The sequence below is a fragment of the Phyllobates terribilis genome, unplaced genomic scaffold (genome assembly GCF_046119375.1).
Source record: "Phyllobates terribilis strain yellow unplaced genomic scaffold, ASM4611937v1 Scaffold_2__4_contigs__length_985480577, whole genome shotgun sequence".
In the NCBI taxonomy this organism is placed as follows: Eukaryota; Metazoa; Chordata; class Amphibia; order Anura; family Dendrobatidae; genus Phyllobates; species Phyllobates terribilis.
The window spans coordinates 762,451,163-762,472,009 of NW_027362762.1; the positions used below are offsets into that span (position 1 = coordinate 762,451,163).

Consider the following 20,847-nt stretch of genomic DNA (forward strand, 5'->3'; position numbering starts at 1 on the left):
GCTCTTCTTCTTCTGGGCTGTTCTGTTAATGTGGTATGAATGCCGATGTAATGTTAATTGACAGCCGGCTCCCTGCAGGTAGGCAGTGGGGAGCCAGCTGTCAATTAGTATGACATCGGCAGTCATACACCGTCAACAGGGTAAAGTGGAAGAAAAGCTGCTGAATTGCTGGCAAGAGTGGACTGTGATTGCTCTGTGCTGGCAGAGATAGGCACTGGGCACAACAGGCAGGTAGTTAGCAATTACCTGCCTGTTAGTTCTTAGGTCCGTTGTAAAAAAATTAAAATAGTCCTGGATAACCCCTTTAATGTCTCAAATGCTGCAGTATTAGTAAGATCCAAGAAGCACCTTATAGGATTAAAGAAATTCCCATGCATAGTGCTATACTAGCAGCTGGGAACCTGCTCTACTAATCAATAATAAGCTTTATTTAACACAAATTATAACATAAGGAAGTATAAAGTATACAAAAAAGGTATTAAAACCAATTCAAAATGATTAAAACATTAGACAAATGAGAATGGACTCTGCCTATAGAGTTTACAATCTAAAGACAAAGCAATAATCCTTTGGAATTTTAAGGATAATCTATGTTTTTATGGCCAATTCTAGTTCTAGAATCCTCTAGTCAAAATCTTCTGTTACTCAGAAGTGAGTGTTCAGTGCCCACAGCAATTTACAGCCCCAAATAGTCTGTTTAAAGAGTGTGAAAGTCTGGCCTCCCTAGAGATTAGCAGGCTGAGCGGTACGGGATGGATAGGTGGACAGCTGGACTGTCATCTCAGATTTCAGGTAGCATCTTCCTAGTGTGGACATAAGGGGTTAGTATTGTTTTACCATGTTATCAATTGTTGGAAGGTCAGAATGTTCTGTGAATTATGGATATATGTTAACCGATGTGTTTTCACATAGTTCACCTTGTTATTTTAGGAAACATAAAACTCATATTGATGATCACTTGCGGTTGTTCATACTTGTGGCCTAAACTTTTGTTCAGGCCCCTAAGAATACTTAACACCTAGTAAAATAAGTTACATCCAAACATCTGTTACAAAATGAGCCAAAGATCCCTTGTTGTATCGCTCTGGTCCCATTTCATTAAATATTTCATAATGTGTTAATGAAAAGAAGATCCCATAAAATCTGTACTTTTAATAATACATAATTTTAATAATACATAATTATTGTCTATCTTAATTAATTATGCCATCACAGTAAAATGTCTCATTATGAGGAGTTCATCATTGTATTTTTCTTAAATGTTACTCATATATTTCTATGTTAAAGTTTTCCACAATTACCCAAAGAATGTAATTAATACGATGTAAAATCATTTCCAAAAGTAGATGCAGATCAGTGATTATTTATTGATGGCTTTGCCTTTACTCTACGGACCTACTCATCCCAAACCTTCTCAATTGGGTTGAGGATAAATGATTGTGGAGGCCAAATAATTTGCTGAAGCACTGCATCAATCGCCTCCTGGTCACATAGACATTACAAAGACTAGAGATATGTTTTTTCGGTCAATGTCCTTTTGCAACACAAATGATGATCTCACTAAGTTCAAATCAGATGGGGTGACATATCATTGCAGAGGGCTGTGATAGCCATGCTGGGTAAGTCCTTGAATTTGGAATAAATTACCAACAGTGTCACCATCAAATCACCCCCAGACCATCATATCTTTTCCTCCATACATCATGGTGGGCACAGCACATGTAGAAACCATCCATTCACCTTTTCTGTGTCATGATTACATGATGGTTGGTACCAGAAGTCTCTAATTTTGACTTATCAGACTAAAGTACAGATTTCCACTAAGCTAATGTCCAGTTCTTGCGTTTCTTCACCCAAACAAGTCTCTTCTTATATGAGATCTTCAATAATATTTCTTTGCAACAATTCAACCATAAAGGCCTGCCTCTATCAGTCTTTCTTGGACCGTTGATGTTGAGATGTGTCTGCTACCTGATGTCTGTCTGTGCATCATTCGTGAAGGCTGTAATCTTAAGTGCTGTCAATTTGTGCTTTCTGGTGCGGATAACTCTGATCCTCTGCAGCAGAAGTAATTAATTCTTGGTCTTCCTTTCATGAGGTGGTCCCCATGAGAGACAGTTTTATCATAGCGATTGATGGTTTTTATGTATGCAATTGTTACTGTCAAGGTTCTAGTAGTTTTTCAGATTGACTCACCTTCATGTTTGAAAGTAATGATGGTCTTTCATTTCTCTTTACTATGTTGAGTGATTATTTTCATATTCTGGCTTAATACAGTTGTGGAGTATGGCTAAGCAATGAACGAACTGTGTACCAATGATGACTCTGCAAAACACACCTGATAGCAGCAAACAGTTTCTGAAGACCAATGATTCCACAAATGAACTCTTGGTGAGGCAGACCTGTTCATACAAAGTCATTCCAGGTGACCACCTGGTGCAGCTGCTTGACTGATTGCCAAGGGTGTGTAAAGCTTTTATCACAGTAAAAGGCTAGTACTTTGCTGGATGTAACATTTAAAGAACATTCTGGTTTGTTTCACATGTGTTTCTTTACCCAATGTTTCCATATGTGTTCCTTCATGATTTTGCTGCCTTCAGTCTGAATCTATAATGTTCACATTCAAATAAGAACATTGATATCCATTGCATGAACAGGTGTGTCCAGACTTTTGAATGGTACTGAGTAGAGCTGGGCAATTTTGCCTAAAATTCAAATTTCCTTTTTTTTAAAGCTTAAGATGATTTTTGATTTAAATCACAATTTAATGTTTTTTTTTTAGTGAGTGGGACTTAGTAAGAGGGTGTGGCCTTCCGCAGCCTATAAAGTGTACTATAATCTATACCATAAAGTGGAGTGAATTATAGTAGAAATCTACAGTTTTCAGCTGATGTAGAATTTTTATCATGCTGATGTCTTATTACTTTTTTTTTAGGGTTTTTAGGACTGGTCAGTCACACGAAGGAAGGGGAGATCAAGGACACAGTCAAGGAGTCAGAAACAATATTTATTGCAGTTCTTGGAGTTCAAGGAGCAGGGGTGAGAAGATAGAGAAGGGAAAAAATAGAGAATATGACACATGTGGGGGACATGTGAGCTTGTGATACAGAAGGGGGCATATCTGAGCACCTTCTACACAGGACAGATAACACAAAAAATTAAGCTGGATGCAGGAGGTAAAGAAGGTGAACCAGAGTTACTGATAACTCTGATAATCTCTATGATTACTGATAATATCAGGAACAATGGAGATGGGGAGATTTTGTGGAGATGCAACAACTACATATTTGCTGTTCTCCAGACTCTTATAAAGCTTCCCTAGCTTTGCTCTGACCGTGAGGGGGTTAATCTTTGGCAGTGTCTGTGCAAGGTAGAGAGCTGACCATAGCTCTGGCACAGCTCTCTTCCTGGCCATTTTCTTCTGTATTCCTGATGACTAGAGATGAATGAACCCAAAATTGCAAACAGACACCTGTTGTCCAGTGCTGAACTCTGAACACGGACTTCTCCTGGAAGACCGTTTTACACTTCAGAGAGTGAGAGAGAGAAAGATTTTCCAGCTCTAAAGTTTGGGACCCCTTTGATTTTAAAGGGGTTTGGGTTCAGGTTCAAGTTCGAGTACAGTTCTAGTACCCGAACCGAACTTTGGACTAAAGTTCGGACGAACCTGACGAACCCGAACTTCCATAGGTCCGCCCATCCGTACTGATGAGCAAACCGCTTCTCCTGCTGCTCTAAGTACACAGTTCTCACTCAAGCTAGAGCTTCTCAACTCGACAGCTCTCCTCTTCCTCCTACAGTGCCTTCTCCACCAATGAGAAGAAACATTGCTGCCAAGAGCTGAAGGGGCGGAGATAAAATCAAATTTTAATTTTTAGCAAAAATCACAATCAAGCTGACCTCCAGTGGTGAATTAATCAAATTAATTTGATTAATCTCTCAGCCCTATACAGTTATATGAAAAAGTTTGGGCACCCCTATTAATCTTAAGTTTAATGTTTTATAAAAATTGGTGTTTTTGCAACAGCTATTTCATTTTGATATATGTAATAACTGTTGGACACAGTAATGTTTCTGCCATGAAATGAGGTTTATTGTATTAACAGAAAATGTGCAATCTGCATTCAAACTAAATTTGACAGGTGCATAAGTATGGGCACCTCACCAGAAAAGTGACTTTAATATTTAGTAGAACCTCCTTTTGCAAAAATTACAGCCTCTAGTCACTTCCTGTAGCTTTTAATGATTTCCTGGATCCTGGATGAAGGTATTTTTGACCATTCCTCTTTACAAAGCAATTCCTGTTCAGTTAAGTTTGATGGTCGCCGAGCATGGACAGCCCTCTTCAAAACATCCCACAGATGTTCAATGATATTCAGGTCTGGGGACTGGGATGGCCATTCCAGAACATTGTAATTGTTCCTCTGCATGAATGCCTGAGTAGATTTGGAGCGGTGTTTTGGATCATTGTCTTGCTGAAAGATCCATCCCCTGCGTAACTTCAACTTTATCACTGATTCTTGAACATTATTGTCAAGAATCTGCTGATACTGAGTGGAATCCATGTGTCCCTCAACTTTAACAAGATTCCCGGTGCCGGCATTGGCCACACAGCCCCAAAGCATGATGGAACCTCCACCAAACTTTACTGTGGGTAGCAAGTGTTTTTCTTGGAATGCTGTGTTTTTTTGCTGCCATGCATAACGCCTTTTTGTATGACCAAACAACTCAATCTTGGTTTCATCAGTCCACAGGACCTTCTTCCAAAAAGAAATTTGCTTCTCCAAATGTGCTTTTGCATACCTGAGCCGACTCTGTTTGTGGCGTGCTTGCAGAAATGGCTTCTTTCGCATCACTCTCCCATACAGCTTCTCCTTGTGCAAAGTGCGTTGTATAGTTGACCGATGCACAGTGACACCATCTGCAGCAAGTTGATGCTGCAACTCTCTGGAGGTGGTCAGATGATTGTCCTTGACTGATCTCACCATTCTTCTTCTCTGCCTTTCTGATGTTTTTCTTGGCCTGCCACTTCTGGCCTTAACAAGAACTGTCCCTGTGTTCTTCCATTTCCTTACTATGTTCCTCACAGTGGAAACTGACAGGTTAAATCTCTGAGACAGCTTTTTGTATCCTTCCCGTGAACAACTATGTTGAATAATCTTTGTTTTCAGATCATTTGACAGTTGTTTTGAGGAGCCCATGATGCCACTCTTCAGAGGAGATTCAAACAGGAGAACAACTTGCAAGTGGCCACTTTAAGTAGCTTTTCTCATGATCGCATACACCTGGCTATGAATTTCAAAGCTCAATGAGGTTACAAAACCAAAAAAAGTGCTTTAGTAAGTCAGTAAAAAGTAGGCAGGAGTATTTAAAACAAGAAATTGATAAGGGTGCCCATACTTATGCACCTATCAAATTTTGTTTGAATGCAGATTGCACATTTTCTGTTAGTACAATAAACCTCATTTCAAGGCAGAAACATTACTGTGTCCAACAGTTATTACACATATCAAACTGAAATAGCTGTTGCAAAAACACCAATTTTAAGAAAACATTAAGCTTAAGATTAATAGGGGTGCCCAAACTTTTTCATATAACTGTATATAGATATACTCAGTTATGGTCAAAATATATTTACAGAAAATAGCATATTGCACCTAATATGGATGTAACACTCCTGTAGCGCTACTGAACCAAACTTAGATAAACCAGAAAACTCGTTGGTGATCTGCGTTCAGTTCAGAAGAACCATGCACGTTCCGGATGTTGCAGCTGGGCTGTAGACTTTTATATGCGCCACTTACCTTCAGCATTAGACCTTATGCAAATGGTTATATTAAAGATCCATGCAACCGTTAAAGTACGCACTCCAGTAATGCAGTCCCATACATTTCTGTCGGGCTCTATTGTATCCTTACATGCCTCTTATTTTATGTTGTAGTTTTCAGGATCATAGATTTATTAGGCCTGTGTATGGTAACACAATTTAATCAGGATTTGCTGGTGTCCAAACAAACCATACAGAAGTTGGCGTATATAATTGCAGGAAAAAGAGCAATAACTATAAATAATATTTGATATGCACAATTGTTCTTGAAGCCATAATTACTTATTATTGGTGCATTTACAATAGGAAAGGACTGCTGAGCACACAACTCTCATAACGCTATCTTTAGGCAATTATGATGGACCAGGGAGGAAGGAGTTTCCTCCTGGCAACCATTGAAGATTGTAATGATGGAAACGTCTGATCTTTAAAAACAGCTTTATAAACCAGCAATCAGTGGTTTAAACATTTCCACCATAACAGTGTGAGCCCTTTCTTAACTGCTATGGGATGGAATGGTAACAAGAACAAAAATGTGTAAAACTGTATATAAAGAAAAGTATGTATGTATGGTGTAAAGCTCCTGGCAAGGGCGTAATGGTAATAGATGCAAGGGTTGCAGTCGCTCACAGCCCTGGAATCCAAGGTGGTCCAATTGGTCCCTTTGTCCCATATGAGAAAACTACTACTATTAAATACCCGTGATAATTGGGGAGCCCTGCTGGAGATTTTGCATCTGAGTTGTGCCTCTGGCTCCTTATGTTGAAAGGGGTCTCCAAGATCCTATCCTAAATTGTTGTAGGTGTAATAATGATAATATTAGCAAATACCTCCAATTAGAAATGTAGTATAGTTCATCTGATTCGCTATGTCTCTTTCCCTATGTGCAGGACATTGTAGTAGCTAACAACTGACTGTCACTATATGAGTGGTTGTAACCAAAGATTACTAAGCTACTGCAATGACCTACATGAGGTAAGAGACATAGGTTATCAGGAGAATGATACTACATTTCTAATTGGAGGTATTTCCTAATATTATTATTACTACACCTACTACATATGGGGCTAGGATTTTGGAGATGGAAATACCCCTTTAAGCCAAATCTATCTATTGGCCCCCATTCATCTTGAAGCTAAAAGAGTTGATTATCTTTGGACTTCATCTGTCTTTTTTTCCGGTATAGTATATAATTGTCACTTACTATATATCCAAGCATTAAGTAAAAAAGTTATTAATCACAATATCGATTTTTTTTTTTTTTTAACCTGGGAGCCTATGGACGATGAATGCCACTGTAAATCTACACAATGGCAAACATCACAGCCATCCGTTTGGAAATTCTCCCGAAGCACTGTACACTGATTCTGAGTTGTGAATGCACCCTAGTTTACAGTATAATTAGAATTTAATTTCTAAAAATGTTAACAACGTAAACTCTATTCCTTTTTGCGTTACATTTTCTATAACAACTGATAATTTTTACATAATTGTTTGTTTTTCCAAATCGTAAACCAAATTCATTCTGAATTCTAACTTGTAAATTCAGGTACATGTGCTAATTTCTATGAAAGACACACTTGTAAATTGGAAGGCAGGTGTGACACTACATGGCTTTTACAAGTTTTGATATATTAAATAAACTGACCCCATAGTGTGAGCTCTCACTTAGTGTTACTTCTTACTTCTCAGGTACGCAGTGACCACCAGAAAGCTTCACCAATGTTCCATATTGCAACTATTATAAAGTATTCCAGGAACTGCTGTTTTTCTCTAGGTGTTTCCTTTCAGCGAAACACGTTTCTTCTAATTGCATGAGATGCAGTTCCTTAAGAGTATTTCATTTGGACACATTGCTGTGCTATAAAAATATTATATTATCAGAAGGAATTTTCCATGCAAAAAAAAAAACCTGGTTGACACCTTTTCTTACAAGCCCTTCATTCACAGCCGAGTTGTTGCTGTGTGGAATGATATTTCACAAAAACATTCATCTATCCAAGTGTTAATATTAATAATCAATGCAGCAAGCTGTTCAGAGTCTGTATGTAATGGCTACAATTTAGCGATATTAAGCAGTATGCCAAATGTTCCTTCAGTAAGTGGAAGAACCTGGAGATGTTTGGAACATGTATACAGAAAAATGTTATTTATGGTTCAACATCAATGATTATAGCTAGGTGGTGTAATGCACAGATGAGGATATTATAAGGACTTGTGTGCCACAGATCACACGTGGAGAACACTTACACCCAATATAGCCAATGGACAGCTTTTTAAATGGACCAATGGTCTGCATGGAAAAATTTGCAGCATAACCTATTCCGGTCCAATTTACGATTTAATGCATGTAAATGTCACTCAGCTCTTATCCAATATGCAGATGAACACATGGATCTGCCACTCAAGACTGCAATTTGTTGACATGACTGGCCTTCCGGTTGCGACTAGGCTCAGGACATCCCTGCACAAGCGAGTTGTAAGATCACTGGGATCTCAAGAGAAATAAATAATGTACTATTTGTTTTTAGTTTTTTTAACTTTTTGCCATCACTCTACCGTTCAGTGCTGAAGTCACGCTGTGAGAATTACAAAAAAAAATCTACATTCTGGTAAATATGAATTTTTGTAAAATTTGAGTAGATTTCAATTCTGTTAGAAAAATTTGAACAAACTCTAGTTATCAATATCAGATTGACGAGAGTCTGACACCTGGTCCCCCCTTCAATCAGCAATTATTAGCTCCGAAAGCGGTCTGATGTAAACATTAAGCTGAACTGAAATGCACAGCGCCATAAAATATGCAGCAGCCACTGCTGGTTACTGCAGATCAGTCCTATTCAAATAGCTAATTGCTGGGGATGCCGAGAGCTGGAGCCCTATTCAACTCATATTGTGAGGTTTTCAATATTATATGACTTGACAATCCCATTAAGTAGTCATGTATAGGAATTTACACGTTGAGATAAAAGTGATGATTGCAATTATTAGAATTACCATACGCATTATCGAAGCATATACGAGAGACATCATATAAGAACTTCTACCTGTTTGTGCAGCTTACAGGAAGCACAACAGTACCATCAGAGCTGTAGGTTTGGCATTCACTTCTCATGATCCTATAATCCACTAATTTCTGGAGAATTTTGAAAACTTTTTGTATTAATGAAATGAGTGATGGTAATGATCAATGACAGTTTCATTCTCAAATATTTTTTCTTTGTACATTAAAGTGTCCATTACTGACAAATAGTCTCAGAACTTAATTAAGGAAATGTCGGAGGCACAATTTACGCCGTTAATCTTCTTCCATCCATAAAACATAAAAGTTTTATTTTCACAAATAATTTAAGTGGAAAAATTCCAATTTCAATCCTAATGATATATGAAGATAAGTCTAGTACGTGGTCTCGTAACCCTTTCTGATTCAAGTTATCTTTTAATAGTGTACATGCATTAGGCAAGTGTTAGACAATGTGTTGATGCACAGTTGAATTCTTCCATGAGGACATCATTAGATAGGAATGTTGTCTGTAAAGAAACATTTGCTCGTTGCTAGTAAAAAGCTGTCATTGCGATAAAGCCTAATGATATTCACTACATATGGATGTAACCAGGGGTTCATACAATGACAGCATCTGATTCTCTTTTCATGTGGTTAGAGGGTTGTATAAGTTTGCTGGTTAATAGTGCATACAGTAGATGGAAGACTATATTGGACTTGTGTAAATATTAGGCATCTTTGTATGCTTTATAAAGATGTGTCCAAGTCATGTGGTTCACAAAGATTCCTTGACGCTTAGAAAAGTAGATCCTGAAAGTAATACATGGGGGAATTTCCAAAACTCCGATGTGTAATGTGTTTTAATCCTTGAATAAAATAACATTGGGAACATTTGCTCAGCATAAAGAAATGTTAGATTTTGTCCGACATCGATTAACTTTAAGGGAAGAAAAGCCCAGGGCATAAAACTATATTAATACTATTACAATTTTAATTTGCTTAAAAATATCATATTCCCCAAAAACCCAAACCCTTTTATGAGTAAGGTTTGTTACCCCAAAAAGGAGTATATTTTTAGTAATTGTACAGATTTTTTGAAGGATTGTTGCCTTAGTACAGACATTGATGGCATATCACTAAAAATGGCATTGTTGTCTGATTAGTGGGATTCTAACTGCTGTGACCCCTACTGATCACTTTCTTCAGGAAAGACCGGCAGTACTGCTCCTGAATTGTACGTGCACACACTAAGCCGCATCTACCTAATACCCAACTTATCTATAATATAAAACTACTTGATAAAGACCTTTATTGGTCAAAACATTGGACCTTTGCTTGCCGGATCAAAATAAAATATTCACTTATTGCATTAAGATCTTTGTTCTCTATCATCATTTCAGTGCTAATTTTTTTTTCCCTACTGATCACCACAGCCAAATGCCAGCCATTCCAGAAAAGCTTGGTGCTTGTTCACCTCCTCTTCGCTCTCCTCCACAGGCTGTATGTTTGGTCCATTCCATGTCAGATTTGGAAAATGCCATTTCAGTTCATTCCACCAATCAGTGCTGGTCACAGTATTTGGAGCCCTACTCGTTCAAGACATATGGTTTAAAAATATAAACATAACCAACATATTGGTACAAATTATTTATTTTGCCTACATAAATATTCCCAAATCCACTGAACAGGGTTTCATTTTGATGGCTTTATTTTGGGAGAAAGTTGAACATACATAACATGTTACCTGGACTAATAGCACATTGGGAAGACATTGGTCTGCATAAACCCAGTAGCAGTTATCTTACTACAATATGAGTATGTAATGTGATTACAGTTGTGCTCAAAAGTTTACATACCCCGGCAGAATTTTTCCTTTCTTGGCCTTGTTTCAGAGAATATGAATGATAACAAAAAAACTTTTTCTCCACTCATGGTTATTGGTTGGGTGAAGCCATTTATTGTCAAACTACTGTGTTTTCTCTTTTTAAATCTTAATGACAACCAAAAACATCCAAATGACCCTGATCAAAAGTTCACATACCCCAGATCTTAATACCATGTATTGCCCCCTCTAACATCAATGACAGCTTGAAGTCTTTTGTGGTAGTTGTGGAGGAGGTTCTTTATTTTCTCAGATGGTAAAGCTGTCCATTCTTCTTGGCAAAAAGCCTCCAGTTCGTTTAAATTCCTGGGCTGTCTAGCATGAACTGCACGCTTGAGATCTCCCCAGAGTGGCTCAATGATATTGAGATCAGGAGACTGAGATGGCCACTCCAGAACCTTCACTTTGTTCTGCTGTAGCCAATGACAGGTCGACTTGGCCTTGTGTTTTGGATCGTTGTCATGTTGGAACATCCAAGTACGTCCCATGCGCAGCTTCAGGGCTGATGAGTGCAAATTTGCCTCCAGTATTTGCTGATAATGTGCTGCATTCATCTTTCCTTCAACTTTTATCAAGTTTCCTGTGCCTTTGTAGCTCACACATCCCCAAAATATCAGCGATCCACCTCCGTGCTTTACTGTAGGAATGGTGTTCCTTTCATCATAGGCCTTGTTGACCTCTCTCCAAATGTTACGCTTATGGTTGTGGCCAAAAAGTTTAATTTTGGTCTCATCACTCCAAATTACCTTGTTCCAGAACTTTTGAGGCTTGTCTCTGTGCTGTTTGGTGTATTGTAGGCGAGATACTTTGTGGTATTTGCGCAGTAATGGCTTTCTTCTGGCGACTCGACCATGCAGCCCATTTTTCTTCAAGTTCCTCCTTATTGTGCATCTTGAAACAGCCACACGGCTAGTTTTCAGAGAGTCTTGAATTTCATCTGATGTTATTTGTGGGTTTTTATTTGCATTTCAAACAATTTTCCTGGCAGTTGTGGCTGAAATTTTTGTTTGTCTACCTGACTGTGGTTTGGTTTTCACAGAGCCCCTGATTTTCCATTTGTTAATTACAGTTTCATCGCTGCTGACTGGCATTATCAATTCCTTGGATATTTTTTTGTGTCCCTTTCTTGTGTTATACTGTTCAACTACCTTTTCCCGTAGATCCCTTGACAATTCTTTTGTTTTACCCATGACTCACAATCCAGAAACGTCAGTGACTGGATGAAAGAGGCAAGAGTCTGTCTGGATCCCAGAAACTCACTCAGCTTTTATGCACACACACTGATTACAAGCAAACAGGTCACAGGTGAGGATGTTACCTTTAGTAGCCATTCAAACCCATTTGTGTCAAATTCTGTACATGTTATCAGGCCAAAATCACTAGGGTATGTGAACTTTTGATCAGGGTCATTTGGATGTTTTTGGTTGCCATTAAGATTTATGAAGAGAAAACACAGTAGTTTGACAATAAATGGCTTCACCCAACCAATAACTATGAGTGAAGAAAAAGTTTTTTTGTCATCATTCATATTCACTGAAACAAGGCCAAGAAAGGAAAAATTCTGCCGGGGCATGTAAACTTTTGAGCACAATTGTATATGGAATAACTTATTAATATCATTGTGCCTTTCATGATATCATTTATCAGCATTAGTATGAACAAAAACTAAAAGACAAAATGTTGTTATCTTGACCTCTGTTACTTCAGAAGATTTGTTGTTTTCTTGTGTCTTAGTAATGATGAGTAATTAGGTGAAGCAATCAATCAACTTGTCATACGAGGCACCTTGTAAAGGAAATAGTTGCACAGACAGAAGATAAGAAACGGATAACTTTTTTCATTCCTTCCTATATCACTTATATCTGGATGCAGGAAAAGCTGTGATGTTATATACTCTAATTTTAGTCATCAGGAAGTTAATATGGAGGTGTCTAGTCAAAACTACTCTGGAGCAAAGAAAATCCACCATAAAAAATGCAGGATATTGTTCAAATAGATGCCATTTCTATCAGACATGTTTTTTTCCCAGTTGAGTTTACTTTGTATATCATTATATACAATTGGATATAGTAGTATTCAGAACAGTTTCTCACTCTCCATTACTCTAAGAATTCTCAGAACCATGTCTCAGTTTAAAAGAGGCTTTAATTGTGTTACCTGTCATTGGGTATTTTGGAATTTTAAGTACGAAATGTGTTGTGAAAGCAAATGCATATAAAACCTTAATATAAAATGACCTGTCACTTGCTAATTTTTTTTTAGATAAATACCTTGTAAAAATCGCTGGACTCCCCTGATTCTGACACTTTTTTCAGTTTTTCACTTCACTCCAGGGATATTTACATTTATAGCTTTTGGAGAGCAGTATGGGAAATCTCTGCTTATAGTGCATTTCTTTAGAGTTTTCTTGAGGGGTGTCCACTTTTACCCTTCATTCACAGGGCAGCACGGTGGCTCTGTGGTTAGCACTGCAGTCTTGCAGCACTGGGGTCCTGGATTCATATCCCACCAAGGACAACATCTACAAGGAGTTTGTATGTTCTCCTCGTGTTTGCATGGGTTTCCTCGGGGTTCTCCAGTTTCCTCCCACACTCCAAAGACATACTGATAGGGAATGTAGACTGTGAGCCCCAAATGGGGACAGAGCCCATAATGTCTGTAAATTGTCTGAATTGTAAAGCGCTGTGAAATATGTTGGCGCTATATAAATAAAAAGATTATTATTATTATTATTAGATGCTGCCAACCACAACCCGTCAGGCTAGCAGTCTCAGAGTCTTCTCTGTGAGTTTCTTCTACATGCTGCCAATCACAGCTTGGCAGGGGCTGTGATTGCGAAATCTGCTGCTTAGCTGTGATTGACGGAATCTAGGAGTGACGAGTTAAAGTGCACGTTCCCAGAGAAAACTCTAAAGAAACGCCCAGTTGCACTGCAAACAGAAATTTCACATACTGCGCTCCAGAAGCAACAAATATTAATATCTCTGCAATGGACCAAATAGTGGAAGAGCTCAGGGATTTTTGCAAGGTATTTAACTAAATTTTTTTCAGCAAGTGACAGGCGCTCTATAAATGAAGAAATGTTCCTTACTTACCATTGGAGTGGTACTGAAAGAGAAAAGGATATATATATTTTCTGAGCTGTACTGGGAAGACTGGGAGTGAACAACGGGAGCAACCCTAAAAGAATATAAAGTAAAAAGAAAACTTGGTTTCCATAACCAACAATATTAAGTACTAGCTATTGAACCCATTCTATGACCAGGTGGCGAGCATTTTTATTGGTACATTTTTAATTTTATTAATGGCGCGGGAGTCAGCACATGCACATACCTCGTTATCCTGCACCTTTTTTTTTAAAGACATTGTCTACGAATTCGCATATACAGTGTCTTCAATAAAATGGCGCCGTAGTGTGGTATGCATATGTGATGACTCCGGCGCCTCACTGCGCAGGTGCTACCCATCCCGGTTTCGGACAGAAGGACTCCTCCAGCATATATAAGATGTACTGAGAATACAGGGGGGGTGTACTCACTTACACTGAGAGCTGTATATATAACGTACTGAGAATACAGGTGCGTGTACTCACTTACGCTGAGCACTGTATATATAACGTAAGGAGAATACAGGGGGCGTGTACTCACTTACGCTGAGCGCTGTATATATAAAGTGTTGAGAACACAGGGGGGTGTACTCACTTACGCTGAGCGCTGTTTGTATAATGTACTGAGAATACAGAGCGGTGTACTCACACTGAGCGCTGTATGTATAATGTACTGAGAATACGGGGGGGTGTACTCACTTACGCTAAGCTCTGTATGTATAACATACCGAGAATACAGGGGGTGTGCTCACTTACGCTAAGCTCTGTATGTATAATGTACTGAGAATACAGGGGGGGGGCTCACTTATGCTGAGCGCTGTATGTATAATGTACTGAGAATACAGGGGGTGTACTCACTTATGCTGGGCACTGTATGTATAATGTACTGAGAATACAGGGGGGTGTACTCACTTATGCTGAGCACTTTATGTATAACGTACTGAGAATGCAGGGGGTGTACTCACGTACGCTGAGCGCTGTATGTATAACGTACTGAGAATATAGGGGGTGTACTCACGTACGCTGAGCGCTCTATCTATAACGTACTGAGAATAGAGGGGGGTGTACTCACGCTGAATGCTGTAGATACAACATACTGAGAATACAGAGGGGTGTACTCACACTGAGTGCTGTATGTATAATGTACTGAGAATACAGGAGGGTGTACTCACGCTGAGCGCTGAATGTATAAAGTACTGAGAATACAGGGGGTGTACTCACTTGCACTGAGCGCTTTGTATAAGGTACTGGGAATACATAGGGGTGTACTCACTTAAACTGAGCTCTCTATGTATAACGTACTGAGAATACAGGGGGCGTGTACTCACTTATGCTGAGCACTGTATGTATAACGTAATGAGAATACAGGGGGGTGTACTCACTTGCGCTGAGCGCTGTAGATATAACGTAATACAGAGCGGTGTACTCACACTGAGCGCTGTATGTATAATGTACTGAGAATACAGGGGGTGTACTCACTTACGCTGAGCACTTTATGTATAACATACCGAGAATACAGGGGGTGTACCCACTTATGCTAAGCTCTGTATGTATAATGTACTGAGAATACGGGGGGGGCTCACTTATGCTGAGCGCTGTATGTATAATGTACTGAGAATACAGGGGGTGTACTCACTTATGCTGAGCACTGTATGTATAATGTACTGAGAATACAGGGGGGTGTACTCACTTATGCTGAGTGCTTTATGTATAACGTACTGAGAATACAGGGGGTGTACTCACGTACGCTGAGCGCTGTATGTATAACGTACTGTGAATATAGGGGGTGTACTCACGTATGCTGAGCGCTCTATCTATAACGTACTGAGAATAGAGGGGGGTGTACTCATGCTGAATGCTGTAGATACAACATACTGAGAATACAGGGGGGTGTACTCACACTGAGTGCTGTATGTATAATGTACGGAGAATACAGGAGGGTGTACTCACTTATGCTGAGCACTGTATGTATAACGTAATGAGAATACAGGGGGGTGTACTCACTTGCGCTGAGCGCTGTAGATATAACGTAATACAGAGCGGTGTACTCACACTGAGCGCTGTATGTATAATGTACTGAGAATACAGGGGGTGTACTCACTTACGCTGAGCGCTTTATGTATAACATACCGAGAATACAGGGGGTGTACTCACTTATGCTAAGCTCTGTATGTATAATGTACTGAGAATACGGGGGGGGCTCACTTATGCTGAGCGCTGTATGTATAATGTACTGAGAATACAGGGGGTGTACTCACTTATGCTGAGCACTGTATGTATAATGTACTGAGAATACAGGGGGGTGTACTCACTTATGCTGAGTGCTTTATGTATAACGTACTGAGAATACAGGGGGTGTACTCACGTACGCTGAGCGCTGTATGTATAACGTACTGTGAATATAGGGGGTGTACTCACGTATGCTGAGCGCTCTATCTATAACGTACTGAGAATAGAGGGGGGTGTACTCACGCTGAATGCTGTAGATACAACATACTGAGAATACAGAGGGGTGTACTCACTTATACTGAGTGCTTTATGTATAACGTACTGAGAATACAGGGGGTGTACTCACGTACGCTGAGCACTGTATGTATAACGTACTGTGAATATAGGGGGTGTACTCACGTATGCTGAGCGCTCTATCTATAACGTACTGAGAATAGAGGGGGGTGTACTCATGCTGAATGCTGTAGATACAACATACTGAGAATACAGGGGGGTGTACTCACACTGAGTGCTGTATGTATAATGTACGGAGAATACAGGAGGGTGTACTCACTTACGCTGAGCGCTTTGTGTATAACATACTGAGAATACATGGGGTGTGCTCACTTATGCTAAGCTCTGTATGTATAACGTACATAAAATACATAGGGTATACTCACTAATGCTGAGTGCTCTATGTATAACGTACTGAGCATACATGGGGTGTACTCATGCTCAGCGCTGTATGTATAACGCACTGCGAATACAGGGGGGTGTGCTCACTTATGCTGAGCGCTGTATGTATAATGTACTGAGAATACAGGGGGGTGTACTCACTTATGCTGAGCGCTTTATGTATAACATATGGAGAATACAGGGGGTGTACTCACTTACGCTGAGCACTTTATGTATAACGTACTGAGAATACAGGGGGTGTACTCACTTAATCTGAGCTCTGTATGTATAACGTACTGAGAATACAGGGGGATGTACTCATTTACACTGAGCTCTGTATGTATAACGTACTGAGAATACAGGGGGGTGTACTCACGCTGAGCACTGTATGTATAACGTACTGAGAATACAGGGGGTGTACTCATTTACACTAAGCTCTGTATGTATAACGTACTGAGAATACAGGGGGTGTACTCAATTACTCTGAGCACTGTATATATAATGTACTGAGAATACAGGGGGTGTACTCACTTACACTGAGCTCTGTATGTATAACATACTGAGAATACCGGGGGTGTACTCACTTATGCTGAGCGCTGTATATATAATGTACTGAGAGTACAGGGGGGTGTACTCACTTATGCTGAGTGCTGTATATATAATGTACTGAGAATACAGGGGGTGTACTCACTTATGCAGAGCTCTGTATGTATAACATACTGAGAGTACACGGGGGTGTACTCACTTACGCTGAGCGCTGTATATATAATGTACTGAGAATACAGGGGGCTGTGCTCACGCTGAGCGCTGTATGTATACCGTATTGAGAATACAGGGGGGTGACCTCGCATACGTTGAGCGCTGTATATATAACATACTGAAAATACAGGGGGGTGTACTTACTTACTGAGAATATAGGGGGTGCACTCATGCTGAACGCTGTGTGTATAAGGTATTGAAAATACATGGGGGTGTACTCACTTACGCTGAGCGCTGTATGTAAAACGTATTGAGAATACAGGGGAGGGTACTCACTTACGCTGAGAGCTGTATGTATAACGTACTGAGAATTCAGGGGGGTGTACTCATTTACACTGAGCTCTGTATGTATAACGTACTGAGAATACAGGGGGGTGTACTCACTTATGCTGAGTGCTGTATATATAATGTACTGAGAATACAGGGGGTGTACTCACTTACTCTGAGCGCTGTATATATAATGTACTGAGAATACAGGGGGTGTACTCACTTACTCTGAGCGCTGTATATATAATGTACTGAGAATACAGGGGGGTGTACTCACTTACACTGAGCTCTGTATGTATAACGTACTGAGAATACCGGGGGTGTACTCACTTATGCTGAGCGCTGTATATATAATGTACTGAGAGTAGAGGGGGGTGTACTCACTTATGCTGAGTGCTGTATATATAATGTACTGAGAATACAGGGGGTGTATTCACTTATGCTGAGCTCTGTATGTATAACATACTGAGAGTACACGGGGGTGTACTCACTTATGCTGAACGCTGTATATATAACATACTGAGAATACAGGGGGTGTACTCATTTACACTAAGCTCTGTATGTATAACGTACTGAGAATACAGGGGGGTGTACTCATGCTGAGTACTGTATGTATAACGTACTGAGAATACAGGGGGTATACTCACTTACGCTGAGCGCTGTATATATAATGTACTGAGAGTACAGGGGGGTGTACTCACTTATGCTGAGTGCTGTATATATAATGTACTGAGAATACAGGGGGTGTACTCACTTACTCTGAGCGCTGTATATATAATGTACTGAGAATACAGGGGGGTGTACTCACTTACACTGAGCTCTGTATGTATAACGTACTGAGAATACCGGGGGTGTACTCACTTACGCTGAGCGCTATATATATAATGTACTGAGAGTACAGGGGGGTGTACTCACTTATGCTGAGTGCTGTATATATAATGTACTGAGAATACAGGGGGTGTACTCACTTACTCTGAGCGCTGTATATATAATGTACTGAGAGTACAGGGGGGTGTACTCACTTATGCTGAGCGCTGTATATATAATGTACTGAGAATACAGGGGGGTGTACTCACTTACACTGAGCTCTGTATGTATAACGTACTGAGAATACCGGGGGTGTACTCACTTACGCTGAGCGCTGTATATATAATGTACTGAGAGTACAGGGGGGTGTACTCACTTATGCTGAGTCCTGTATATATAATGTACTGAGAATACAGGGGGTGTACTCACTTATGCTGAGCTCTGTATGTATAACATACTGAGAGTACACGGGGGTGTACTCACTTATGCTGAACGCTGTCCATATAACGTGCTGAGAATACAGGGGGTGTACTCACTTACACTAAGCGCTGTATATATAACATACTGAGAATACACGGGGTGTACTCACTTACACTGATCGCTGTATATATAACATACTGAGAATACAGGGGGTGTACTCATTTACACTGAGCGCTGTATATATAACATACTGAGAATACAGGGGGTGTACACTTACACTGAGCGCTGTATATATAACATTCTGAGAATACAGGGGGTGTACTCATTTACACTGAGCACTGTATGTATAATGACGCACCCCTGGACCTGTGTCGCACAGCGTTGCACATGCAGGAGCTTACCCGGAGCCGGATCTGTTGAGGGTTGTAGTCTCGTGGCGGTGACCCGGTCCGTGCCCAGGGAGTCAGACTAAGTGGCGTTGTATTAGCAGTAGATGTTGGATGACTACGCCACCCGTTGAATGCAGCGAAGGAGCTGCCGCTGCAGGGCAGACCGCTGAGGCTGGTGGTAGGATTGTGCAGCGTGATAGTATCACCCCCAACGGGAGGGGTATGGCCTCAGGGCAGCCGACGTGGATGATGGGGATAGCAGGAATCACTCAGAGACGATGCGGTGTAGTTCAGGGTCTTTACTGGTGATAAAGAAAGACCCTCCCGGAGTACTGGCTAGCGATCGGGGCCTGGTCAGTCCTTGAGCAGATGGGATCTCCCCTGGCCAGGCGGAGTTGTAGGCCTCCCAAACTGACTGTACTCTTCTCGCTACCTTGCTATAGGCGGGTATAAGTAGCCCACGTCCCTGAGTGTACCGTGTGGTGCTCACCCGTCTGGCCGGTGACTCGGGGCCTTCTAGTGGCGTCCGCTCCACGACGGCGGTGCTGGTCCCACGCGTGTGACCGTGCCTTCGGGTTTCTTGGCCAGAGGACCTGAAATCCCCTGCCGGGCGGTTTCTGCTGCTGGGTAAAGATTAGTCCCCACAGCCTCGGACTCCGGGTCCGGTGATAGCTTCTCAGTCAGGGCGAGCTCTGCAGCTGCCAGCCCCTGACTCCTTGTAACACTGCTCCCACAGAGCTCCTGTTGTTTCTTCCCATAGCTGCTTCTCTTCTCTGTCTCTACTTCTGGCATGGCCCAGGAGCTGGGCCCAGCCGGAGCCACAGCTCCCTGTCAGCCCTCCTGGCTGAACTCTCCCTCTGAACACTCTAACCCTGCCTCAGCCCCAGGTTTATATAGGGGAAGTTCTTCCCCTCCCAGGACTGGGCAGGAGGTGTGGCATGCATAGGATTCCTGACCAAGAGACCTCCCACCTGCTCTCAGACATAACATTGCTGTTACTGTGGAAACCAGACCCCTGGGGTGCCACATTCCCCCCTAGTGAAATTTAGTACTCCGGGACTAAACATATTTTTTAGAAAAACATAACAAGGTATAAACAATAATAATACAATAAGAAAAACACATAAAGATGGTTACGGCGTGTCCGCAACCGGGCGCAGTCTTTGAAGAAAAGCAAGGTGTCCATTTCACCAAAACAGGGAGACGTAACCAGGTAGGGGTCTGTCCTGCCCCAAGTCCTAAACAGTCTTTAGTCCGTCCTGGGTTACGCTCCAACTATACACAAAGGATTCCCGGTAAATCCACCAAGGACTCCTATAAATAACTAGAAACACATAATTATTTACAGGATATGGCCGCTCTCAGTCCTCGGCCAGTGGGGATAAGGAATGGCTGCTCACAGTCCTCAGCCTGGTTTAAGATAGGGGCACATGTGGAACAATTCACTAATCCCAACGGGGACCATATTTTAATTAGCAGCAGTCCTTGTACCCTTACGGGTAA

General features: G+C 40.8%; 1 protein-coding gene across 1 annotated transcript in view; it reads left to right on the forward strand.

The window, feature by feature from the left end:
- Positions 1–20,847, forward strand: part of ANOS1 (anosmin 1) — a 345,355-nt gene that overhangs the window by 39,922 nt on the left and 284,586 nt on the right. The window lies entirely within an intron of this gene.